At 39.1% G+C, this 10,869-nt stretch overlaps 1 long non-coding RNA gene across 1 annotated transcript; it reads left to right on the top strand.

Moving 5' to 3' along the window:
• The first annotated feature begins 4,127 nt into the window (after positions 1–4,127).
• LOC149319399 (uncharacterized) lies at positions 4,128–5,886 on the top strand. The gene is made up of 3 exons (XR_016279860.1): positions 4,128–4,276; positions 5,063–5,131; positions 5,810–5,886. It is a non-coding gene; the product is annotated as an uncharacterized LOC149319399 (long non-coding RNA).
• Positions 5,887–10,869: the final 4,983 nt, after the last annotated feature.

Genomic DNA, 10,869 nt, shown 5'->3' with positions numbered 1-10,869 from the left:
AAAGTCTGACCAAATTATATCAGTAAGTATTGAGAGAAAAGCCACCAATATTTTACTCATGAGTAACTGTCACCTGACTGGTGGATGCTCTGGGCACTCTCCCCTCCCTGCTGGTAGTGTCCCTGCACTAGGTATCAGCTGATGTAGGGGTCGGGGCTTCCGGGGTGGCACATGCTCCTGCCCTCCCTGTGCCACCCCAACCTTTTGCTGATGAGGAAAAGGATGGGACGGTGGAGTGTGGGAGGTGGGAGCGTACACAAAGACTGTGGACCTTATCGCACACACAATTTTCAACGTTCTGGGGACGGAAGGAGGACGCTCGTGTGCGTGCGCGCTCTGCAGAAACGGAGTTTATCGCACACAATTCAGTCCTCCAAGAGGCCCCGTTCCGTCCCCCGGCGCACACCCGTTCGCGTCCAGTCCTGACGGATGTGATTTTTGCCTGACAGACTACCTTCCATCGGCAAAAAATGGTGCCAATCAGGACTGGACGCGAAAGGGGGCGCGCCGGGGGACGGAACGCGGCTTCTTGGAGGACTGAATTGTGTGCGATAAACTCCGTTTTCTGCAGAGCATGCACACACACGAGCGTCATCCTTCCATCCCCAGAACGTTGAAAATTGTGTGTGCGATAAGGTCCTGTGTGTGTGTGTGGGGGGGGGACTATATGCAACCCATGGACCAGACTTCGCTCACTAACAGTAGTTAATTGGGAAAATGTGTATAAAAATACACACATAAGAAAAAGCTCAGAAGTAAATAAATGCATACTTTATGAGAAATGCTTATGAAACTTCATGCAGGAATCAAAAACAAAGTTTCACAAGCTGATATAAATGAAGGATTAGATGGGAGAGCAGGCGGGATTTATAGAAACACCAAGAATGTATGTCTACGTTATGTTGAACTTATTTACATGTGCATATATGTGTGATTTTTGAATTATTATTTTCTCATTTCATTATATGGGTGGGGGGAATGAAATCTAAGAGTAAGAATTTTTCACATCCCTGCCAGAATGTCTGACTGCTACATGAGGAAAGCATGAGGATTTTCTGCTTAGCATATCTCCCATCTAACCACATGTGTAGACCAATAGTCTCTTTTCAGAGATTCAAACACACCTAGACTGAGGGTGGAGGGTGTTAACATGTTCTGTTTCCACCACCACTCACCCATTTTCACAGTAAGCCAACTGCATATTTAAAAAACCTTTATTTTTATTTTATGTTTTTAATCAGTAAACCCATTGCACTGCCAAGAATTTTCATAATAAGAAAATGTAGCAAGCCATCTTTGTGCCAAGGGAGTGTGGCTGCCTTTTCACCCTTGGAAGGCTGCAGCATGACTAATGACATTCCAGTAATAAGCAAGCTCAGGAATAGATAAAAGCTTGTCCAGTGTGAGTAATTTCCAGCAATTGTGCTCAGCACAGAGGCACTGCAGCGGGTATTTGGCATTGCCTTCTGCCAATACAGAAACTACACCAGTGTAAAATGAAATGTGAATAAACAATGCAGTAATCCTGTATTCCAGTCCTGTATTTCTTTGTCTTTCTTTGGGAAGAATGTTGAATTAGAAATTATTATTTCTTTCTTTTTAAGAATGATCCAGAAATACCTAAACATGTTAAGAGCTGGGTAGCAAAAAATTGTAATAGCATAGTTTAATAATTCCATTACAAACATTCAATTACAGACTGTGCTTGTATGCCACAACCTCCTGTGTGCCCAACATATATACCTCATAAAAATGCTAAACAACTATTTTTTCTTTTCTTTGAAAAATAATTGTTGTCAATAATGATGTAAACATCTGGTTCCTCATGAGATTGATAAGATGAGGGAGATACCCTAAAATTAGAGGCATCTGACAGCCTTGCTTTTCAGAAATTCCTAAACACAGTCTTGATAACCTTGGCATATACCTTCCTTGGTAGCACTAATGTCAGTGAGCAGAGATAACAGAATGCATTAACAGAGCACAGGAAAATCAACAGAGAACACAGGGGAGCTTTTGTGCCTGCTATTTACTGCTTTGTTTGTATTATTTCCCTCCCTATAGTTTGATGTAATTTGTTGCTGCTGCTCCTACCTCCCTACCCAACATCAAAGATACTGATGAATTGGATTGCAGGGATCAGTAAGTCATCTACCAAGTTATTGATGTTATGATGCAAGGGAGAAGAAATATGTGGCTGAGGTTAAATCCATTCTTCCACTCCTATCAAAACTCCTGTATCTCAATATTTTATTTAACTAGGTTTATAAGGTTCTCACTCGTCAGCAGTTTGCTCATTGGTATGTCTCGCTTCTTTCAGCTCTTTTTGCTCACAGGCAAGTGTGTTTAGGAATGCAGCCAAATGGGTTAGTGGGTGATCCTTGCAGGAATGCTAATGAACCTCCCTTGCATCAAGAGAATACAAATCAGGCAGCTCTAAACTGTTCAAAGAAAGAAAAGGACCACATAAGATGGGGTTGCCTTCTCTTTCTAAATTTAAAGAGGGGTTATCTGTTTATGTGAAATAAAATGGGAATGGCGTTGCTCTTAAAAAATGTCAACACTATCAAGCCTTCTTTTAAAAAAATATTTTAATGATTTTCCTGTAACATTCCAATAATTTATTTGTTGTTGTGGTTGCTGCTGCAGCTGTTTTTTTGTGAGTTATAAGCCTCAGATGGCTGCATTGATATTTCCTCCTGCCAGCATCAGCCTTGGGGAATTGTTCAACGAGAAATCCCAGGCGTCTGTAACTACAAGGCATTTCAAGTTCCATTCTGTCAAGTCTGTTGCCATTGATGGCAATTGCAATAGCTTCTGATTTGATTTGACTTATATTTGGCCTGTCTCCCCCCAAATTAAGATTCAAGGACACTGGCAATAAAATTAAGACAAATAGAAGAACAAATAAAACATATAATAAGAGCTGTATAAACCACATCTATCTAGTTGGAAAGCCCTTTCTGCGGTTACCTATATAACGAACAAGGAAACTGCCTTATACTGAGTCAGATCTTTGGTTCATTTAGCTTGGTGTTGTCAACTATGACTCCAGCATTTCAAGTAGGATTCTTTTCTAGACCTACCTAGAGAACCCTGATATTGGTTTCTTTCATCCAAGTATGGCCCAGGAGTAACCCTGCTTAACTTCTGAAATCTGAAGAGATCAGTGTGCGGAATATTATGACAGTGTAGCTTAGCTGCCAGAGGCTGTTTTTACTGTTGTTGTTAACAGCCCTCGAATCGATCTCAATCCATGGCAACCACTGTTATACTTAGTTCTTTCAAAGTCATACCTATGACCTCCTTAATAGAGTCCATCCATCTAGCATGTGGCCTTCCTCTCTTTCTATTTCTCTCCACCTTTCCTAGCATTGTTTTTTCCCAATTATTCACACCCTCTCATGATGTGTTCAAAGTACGTCAGCTTCAGTTTTGTCATCTTGGCTTCCAGGGAGATTTCTAGTTTGATCTGCTACCTACCTCTATAAAAAGTGGTGTCGTGATCAAAGATAATTCCATACCAGAGTATTCTGTCATGGAGAAACAGGGCATTCTTTCAGGACCAATACTAGGACCAGCTTTGAGGTGGATAGTCAATGTCACCCAGCTGGGTTCCCTCTGTAAATAAAGACAGGAGCTTCTCAGCCCCAGGATGAGTGCTGCCCTAGGTTACCACCATTACGTCTTGGCAAGATTGGAACAGGTGGAACTCAGTGTAGTACTTAGAAAAGAAGCACCAGGTTGGCCAGGCTCTAAAGCAGAGTAAAAGATTTCTGAAGCAGAATAATCAATTGGCAAGGCACTAGCTGAACAAAAAACAATCCCACTTCTATCAACCCTTCAGTTAGCATAGGAAAGAAATAAGCATAGGTTTCTTAAAAAAAACACATATAGCAGCTTATAAATAACTTAATCATGGTCATGAAGTCTGGTGGAGGAGAAAGAGATAAGAGAAAAATTGCTACAGATTATAGTGATGCAAGAAGAGAGTGGGTGTGGTAAAACAAGCCATTGGGAGTTCAGTGTAAAGCAAACCAGCGATTAGGGGGTATAGGCATGCAAAGATTGCTAATGCTAACAGGTTTGCTCCTTACAGCAGTCTGCACTTCCTTCATTTTCTCCCCCAAATCACTCAAAAGCCATCTTGGCAATGACCAGAAACGTACATCTGCTATATGCTTCCTGGGCAGAATCTACACAACATCATGTTCTGAGCTTCTTCTGAATCTGCTTCAGATTATTTTAATCAAGGTCAGAATGCCACTCTGAACTGGTGAGTACAATTGTGAGTACAATTAGACTAATGGGGCATGCCAGCAGTGTGCATGTAGGCCTTTCATTAGCATAAAATCCAGTATTGTCTTGGCCACATGGATCAGAATGCTCTGCAGCCATGGTGCAGATCTGGGAAATATTTTTATTTATGCTTATATAAGTCCATATATACAAATTTGGATATCCTGCCAAGTCATTCATTCATATTGTGTTTATTTGTATTTTAAATACTGCCTTATTGTTGCCTTATTTGCACACACCCCTTTGCGTCATCTCTGCTTTACACAGTATAACTCAAATGTATCTATTCAGTCATTGGAACTGATTCTAGATGTAAATGCTCTCTTGCTGGCATTTCTTTTACTTTGGTGAGGAAAAGGAATGAGAGTCTGAGTTTTCTTCAGTGTGAAGGACACTGCTAAGATTCCCTGGCTTTCACTCACTCTCAAAGACCTCTGGATTGTCTCAAAATGTTGCACTGGAAGGTTCAAGGACTGACTCACCAGAAGTAGCAACAGCAGAAGAGGATCTCTCTTCCTCAAGCCAGCACTTGGTCTCATGGATCGCACCAAAAGCAATAACACCTTTGTAAGTGGTCCCCATCTGTTTTCACTAGGGAACATACAGCCACCAATCTGTCCAGCCCCCCAACTTTATCCCACCTCCTGATGAAACACCAATCTGGTGGGACACATTTTGTCCACCCCCAAAATGAAAAAAAAAAAGGGGGGGGGAGTAAAAAAGGGTGTTGTTGTTGTTTTTTAAATCAGTTTAAACCTTTCAGGTGTCTAAAAGAGGACTTTTATTTCAAATCCAGAGGAACATCATGTCTTCCTACAGGACTGGCATTGAGGTAAGTATGAAGTATTTTGCCACTGTGGTGGATTCAGTGTCACTTTGCAGCAATTGAAATAACTGAAGGAGAAAAGTGAGAGAGATGAAGGGGGTATTTTAAAGACAGCTGAGAAAGTGGGATGAGAGAGAATTAATTGGGACTGTCTCTACAAAAATGAGACACTCGGATGGTATGCAACAAGGAAAGTTACTATAGACGCTTTACAGACCACCCAAAAGGGCAGTCTGCCGGTGCCGGTGTTTGCTGTACCAGGGAACCAGAGAGGACAAACCACGCAATTCCCCAGCGGGTTCTTTTTGCGGCGCAGTAATGACGTCACAAGGCACCAATGGCACATTTGTGGCATCATTTACGCGCTGTGACGTGCGGACGCTAAGCGTCTGCTATGTCAAAATGGCGGCGCCATACATACTGTATGTGGAAAGGCCTTAAGAACTTTTTGGTGCTAATCATTACATTAACGTCCTCAGGATACTACAGTGATGTTTATTTATTTAAGTTTTCTATTCTGCCTCTTTAAAAATCATTCAGATAAATTGCAATAATACAGATTGTGTAAATTTTCTCTGTATCTTTAATGTTATGCATATAAATTGTTTTCCTGCTTTTGGCCTTTCTGTGATATTACTCATTGTAATAGCCTCATTGACTATTCCTATATCTGTTCTCTTCCAGGGTGACCTACAAATCTGTCTTTATTATCATCACAGGCAAGACAAGCTTATATGATCTAAGTGCACAGAGCTTCCCTCCTGCAAAGTCAATAGTTCTCAAAAAATCATTTGGTTGTTAAGCCATTGATCTGGGACATAGCGATATTGATTTTAATCTAGTTACAACTCTGTTTGCATCTGCTTGACATTTGTCTTTGAAAGAGGTAAATTCCTCCTTTCCCTCACAAATGCAGGTCACTAAAATAATTGCTGAAAATATAATGAAATCAAATTTCCTCCACATGATCAATGACAACTGCAGTAAGACGATCCACCCCCCCTTTATGTTGAAAGTAAAGGAATAAAATATTGGTGGTAAGTGGTAAATTGGTACCCCCCCTCAACCGCCACACAGAAATATATGTGTTCATATAAGTATAATCTGACATTGTTGCATTGTTTAGAATGTGTTTTGCATGATTATTTATGAGCTTCTAGGGTAGTGTCCAAGAAGAATTTTTTAAAAAAATCCCTTCAAGGCTTATGACAGAAGTCCAGTCTCAGAGTAGATTTCACCTGTGATGCCCTCCAGGAATATTATTTGGCCTACCCTCTTCCAAGAATGGAACTTCAATGGGTATTTATGGAAATGGTCAGAGAGGGATGGTTCTGGACCATGCCCCTATTTGGATGAAAATTTGAAAAATAGGAAGGAAATTTATTATTAAAAATTCCAGGAGGAAGAAAAGGAGATGCTGCTCCTTCCTTCCCGTCTGCCCATCCATTCATCAATCCATTCCTCTATTCTGCAGAGAGGGATTTAGGAGGGCATCAGATACTCTGGACATTCCAACCTTGTTCACTCCTTTTGGAATGTCCTTAACAATCTCTGGATCCAACAAGATGGGAAGAACTAATATGGTCCCACTGAATTATTGTTACATTAAAATCTGCTCAGCAGGTGACATCAGTATCCTGGGAAATCAGCTGGCCATTTTTGGCTGAGGTTTTCTATGCTTAGCTGCATGTGAAAGTCCCTCTTGGAAATCAGCTTAAATTCCTCCTTTCTTCTGTGATCAAAATTTTATTTCATTTTGAAAAATCACTGTACAACATTTTATGCCAACCCAGAAGATTTTTTTTAATCTTTATTTTGTTAAAAGGTAAGTTTTACTAGAAAAAAGTATTGCCTAGTTTGCTTGCACACATAAATTATTTCTGAAGCCACCATCTTTATTGTGGAGATAATAATACTGACCAATTTTAGATAGAATAAGGAGAAAATGTCTGCTATGAATATTCAAAAGGCATTGTATCACTGCCTGGTATTGTTGCTGGTTATACCAGTGTGTCCATAATTTTCTTCTAAGCAGCTCAGATTGGACTAAAATCTCTGCATGTTTAAATTGAGACTATTATATTACAGCCTGGGAGTACCTAGCCATCTGAGCCTTAGGTATTTATTCTAGATCAGTCTTTATGTCATAATTGTTGATATCACAAACTAAAAATTAATGTACACACACTTCTAGAAAGCACAGCAACTTGGGTGGTCTTTATCATGTGGGTGGAAATATATATCCTTGTATTTAAATGATCCATTTTTGGCTCAGAAAGACTTACAATAAATTTGCAACTTTAATAATTACATAATTTGACAAATATCAGTTGCTGCTGCATCACTGAACTTTCACACATATGACACTTTCCTGAGTCTACATAGGACTGGCAACATAGGACCTGCAATACATCAGCTAATGAAGACTAGAAGAAGCAACAGAATGAGGAAAAAGTTGTGTCTACTATAGATCTTTTTAAAGAAAGAAAAAAAAAAGAGCCTTGAAATTAGCAGGGGTATCAACTTAAGCTTTGTTTTCTGTGGCATTTATATTGTAAGGGTATGAAAGCCATGGCCCTGAATCTGCAAGATCAGGGCAGGGCAGTTGGTGACTGGGAATCTTGGAGGTCTCTCATCCATAGGGTTGTCATGGGCCATAGTTAACTTCACAGCAAATAACAACATGACAACAATGGTTTCTTGCCTGCTACTGCTTGCACAATGGAGAAATTCAACACAAGAGTCTAGCAGAGTTTCTCACTGGGGTACATCTAGGCCAAGGTAAATAACTGATTCAGAACATCCTTCCATTTCCTTTCCCCTTTTCCCATAAGGCACAGGACAGCGCTTGAAAACATTAGTGTTAGCTGTAATGCACTAATGTTAAACTGTTAGTGAAATTTAATTCGTTAACATGAACATTTTAACTGTATAAAATCAATTTGTTAATTAAATACTTTGTGGTCAGATGATTTTATCCATTTTGTACATGTGCATGGTTTAACATTAACTTGTTTTCAATGATTACAAAGCTTAATATGTTTTAAAGCTACTATTTATTTTTGCTGTTTTACAGTTGAAATTGTTCTAAATTGTTTGAATAGATTTGATTGCACACTGCCTTAAAATCCTTGGTTGTAAGAAAATGCTGAAAATGTTTATGTTAAAAAAGTATCATTTAAAATTAAGTGTAATTTAAAATTACTAACAATGGCCAGCAACAGATCAAAACAACAAGAATAATTTCAAAATATTCAAAAATAACACAATGAATAACTTAAAAATAACTGTTAAATACATTTTTATGAAATTATTGTTGAAAATATCAAATTTGTTAGAAGTAACAAATCAGTTTCAGTGAACTGGTGCCCAGCTTCTCCACAGACAGAATTTGTATCTTTGTACTTCTAAAATGACAGACAGAAAGGAAGCGTAATCCAAAAAACAAATTATGTAGAAAGTTGAAGCAACAAAGACAGATATCTCATTTCATTGCTATTTCCAAATGTCTGATGTAAAAATAATAATACTATCATAAGGAACAGATGGACAAGTTTGGTAAAATAAGGCAAGTAGTTTTCCTATGGACACTTACCTTTTTCCAAGCACAAGATATTAAGGTGAGTTCATTGGCTATATGGATCTACCTGATCACTTTCAGGTTGGTGAGCCAGAACTGTGGGAAGGAAAATAATATCATTCTAATGCAATCATTTGTTCAACTTTTTGGGACAGCATATTATTTAGTTTCCTGTCACTTCTAGAAATGCAATATTTTATTGGCAGTGAGCACATAAACACTGCTGGAGATCCTGGACAAATCAGATTCTACTTATTGTTGGCTGATAAACAAAAAAGCTGTAGTAAGTTACAATGCACCCTGTTTTGCATTGTATGTTTCCTATAGGTTAGTATCCTGCTCCTTCATTGAAGGCTGGAGTATGCAGAGTTCTATTACAATGTATATTTCCTTTGCAAAATAGAGCAGTAGAGATAAATGAAAAGTGGACCTTGGTATGACATGAATTCCTGACACCAGCCCTGCCTGTATAATCATCCATTCATTCATTCTAGGCTGCATCAATAAGAGTATAGTATATATAGATCAAAGGAAGTAATAGTACTAATCTATTCTGCTTTGGTCAGACCTTACCTAGAATATTATGTCAAGTTCTTGAGTACCACAATTCAAGAAGGATGTTGACAAACTAGAACATGTACAGAGGAAGGCACTTTACACCACAATGGTGAAAGATCTGGAAACCATGACTTATGAGGAGAGGGAGCTGGGTATATTTAGCCTGCAGAAGAGATGGTTAAGAGGTGATATGATAACCCTGTTTAAGTATTTTAAGGGGTGTCATACTGAGGATGGAGAAAAATAGGACACGCAAAAATGGATGCAAGGGACAGGAAAAGAGATCCCACCTCAATATTAGGAAGAACTTTTTGACAGTAAGAGCTGTTTGGCAGTGGAATAGGCTGCCTCAGAGTGTAGTGGAGTCTCCTCCTTAGGAGGTTTTCAAACAGAGGCTGTGCGGCCATCTGTCAGCAGTACTTTGACTGTGCATTCCTGCATGACAGGGGGTTGAAATGCATGGCCCTGGTGGCCTCGTCCAACTGTATGATACTATGATTCATCCATTAATTCCCTCCCAGCCTTTAACCATAACAGGTTCCCAGACTGGCTCACTATTTTTTTTATAAGCAGCTTAAAACAACAAATAATTAATTAATTATAAAATGACAGGACAATTAGACTGAATATTAAGCAGAGCCAGAGATACAAAACCATTTGTGAAAACATCAGCTAAAGAGTCAGAGTGAATTTAAAGTTCTTCATCTGCTGTCAAAAATGTAGTGACATCAACATCAGGTGAGCATCTCTGGTAACCATGTACCAGAGACATGATGCCACCATTAAAAATGCTCCTTTCTTGTGGTATCATCCTCTCCACCTCTCATAGCAGGGAATCAACAGAAGGATATATATGGAAGATTTCAACATCCAGGCAGCTTCATGAGAGAGTCCTTTTCAAACATTCCAGCTGATCTTCAGTGTAAGTGAACGAACTAATGCATTTTGAATGCACAGAGGAACAGCTGGGAGATCTGAAAACAGCTATTACTGCTCAATATCTTACGCAGGAAGCCCTATATAATTCACAATTCTTTACTTCCCTTTGCTTCACTTCCTCCATTCTTGAGCTACATGCAGCAGAAAAGGAATTCTGTTTTCATTTCTCATAACCGATATTGTGAGACATAATTAGCATTTCAAGGATGTTCCCTGTGGGAGATAAGTCATATGGGGCCTAGTTTTATTTTTATTTTTACAGTCCTTTGGGAATTTTAGTCCACTGGAAGCACAAAAATATTTATCACCCATTGAAACATTCACATCTTCTTTTCAGCATTAAAAAAAATAGGCCAAACTGAATGGCTTCAAAACAGATGTTGGAACTGTAATGAAGTTCAAAATGCTGTAAACAGATGTTTCAATGTACACAGTTGTTTCCCAGGAATACAGTACAATGGGTCTTTGGACAGAAATAGTATTCAATCAGAGTATGATTTCCTACTGGAATGCCTTTGTCGGAGTCAGTGAAATTCCTTTGCAGGAATTCCAGTATTTTTCCTATGTCCCACTTAACGGAGAGATAATTTGATTAGGACTTTTCTGTGATGTCGGAGGGAAGACCCCTGTGTAAGCAGTAAGAATCCCTCCAGAAGTGGTGTCTGCA

Source organism: Sceloporus occidentalis, unplaced genomic scaffold (assembly GCF_023333645.1).
Source record: "Sceloporus occidentalis isolate IW3139 unplaced genomic scaffold, rSceOcc1.0.p SCAF_2, whole genome shotgun sequence".
NCBI lineage: Eukaryota > Metazoa > Chordata > Lepidosauria > Squamata > Phrynosomatidae > Sceloporus > Sceloporus occidentalis.
The sequence above is the reverse complement of the archived record's forward strand: the minus strand, read 5'-3'. Positions and strand labels throughout refer to the sequence as shown.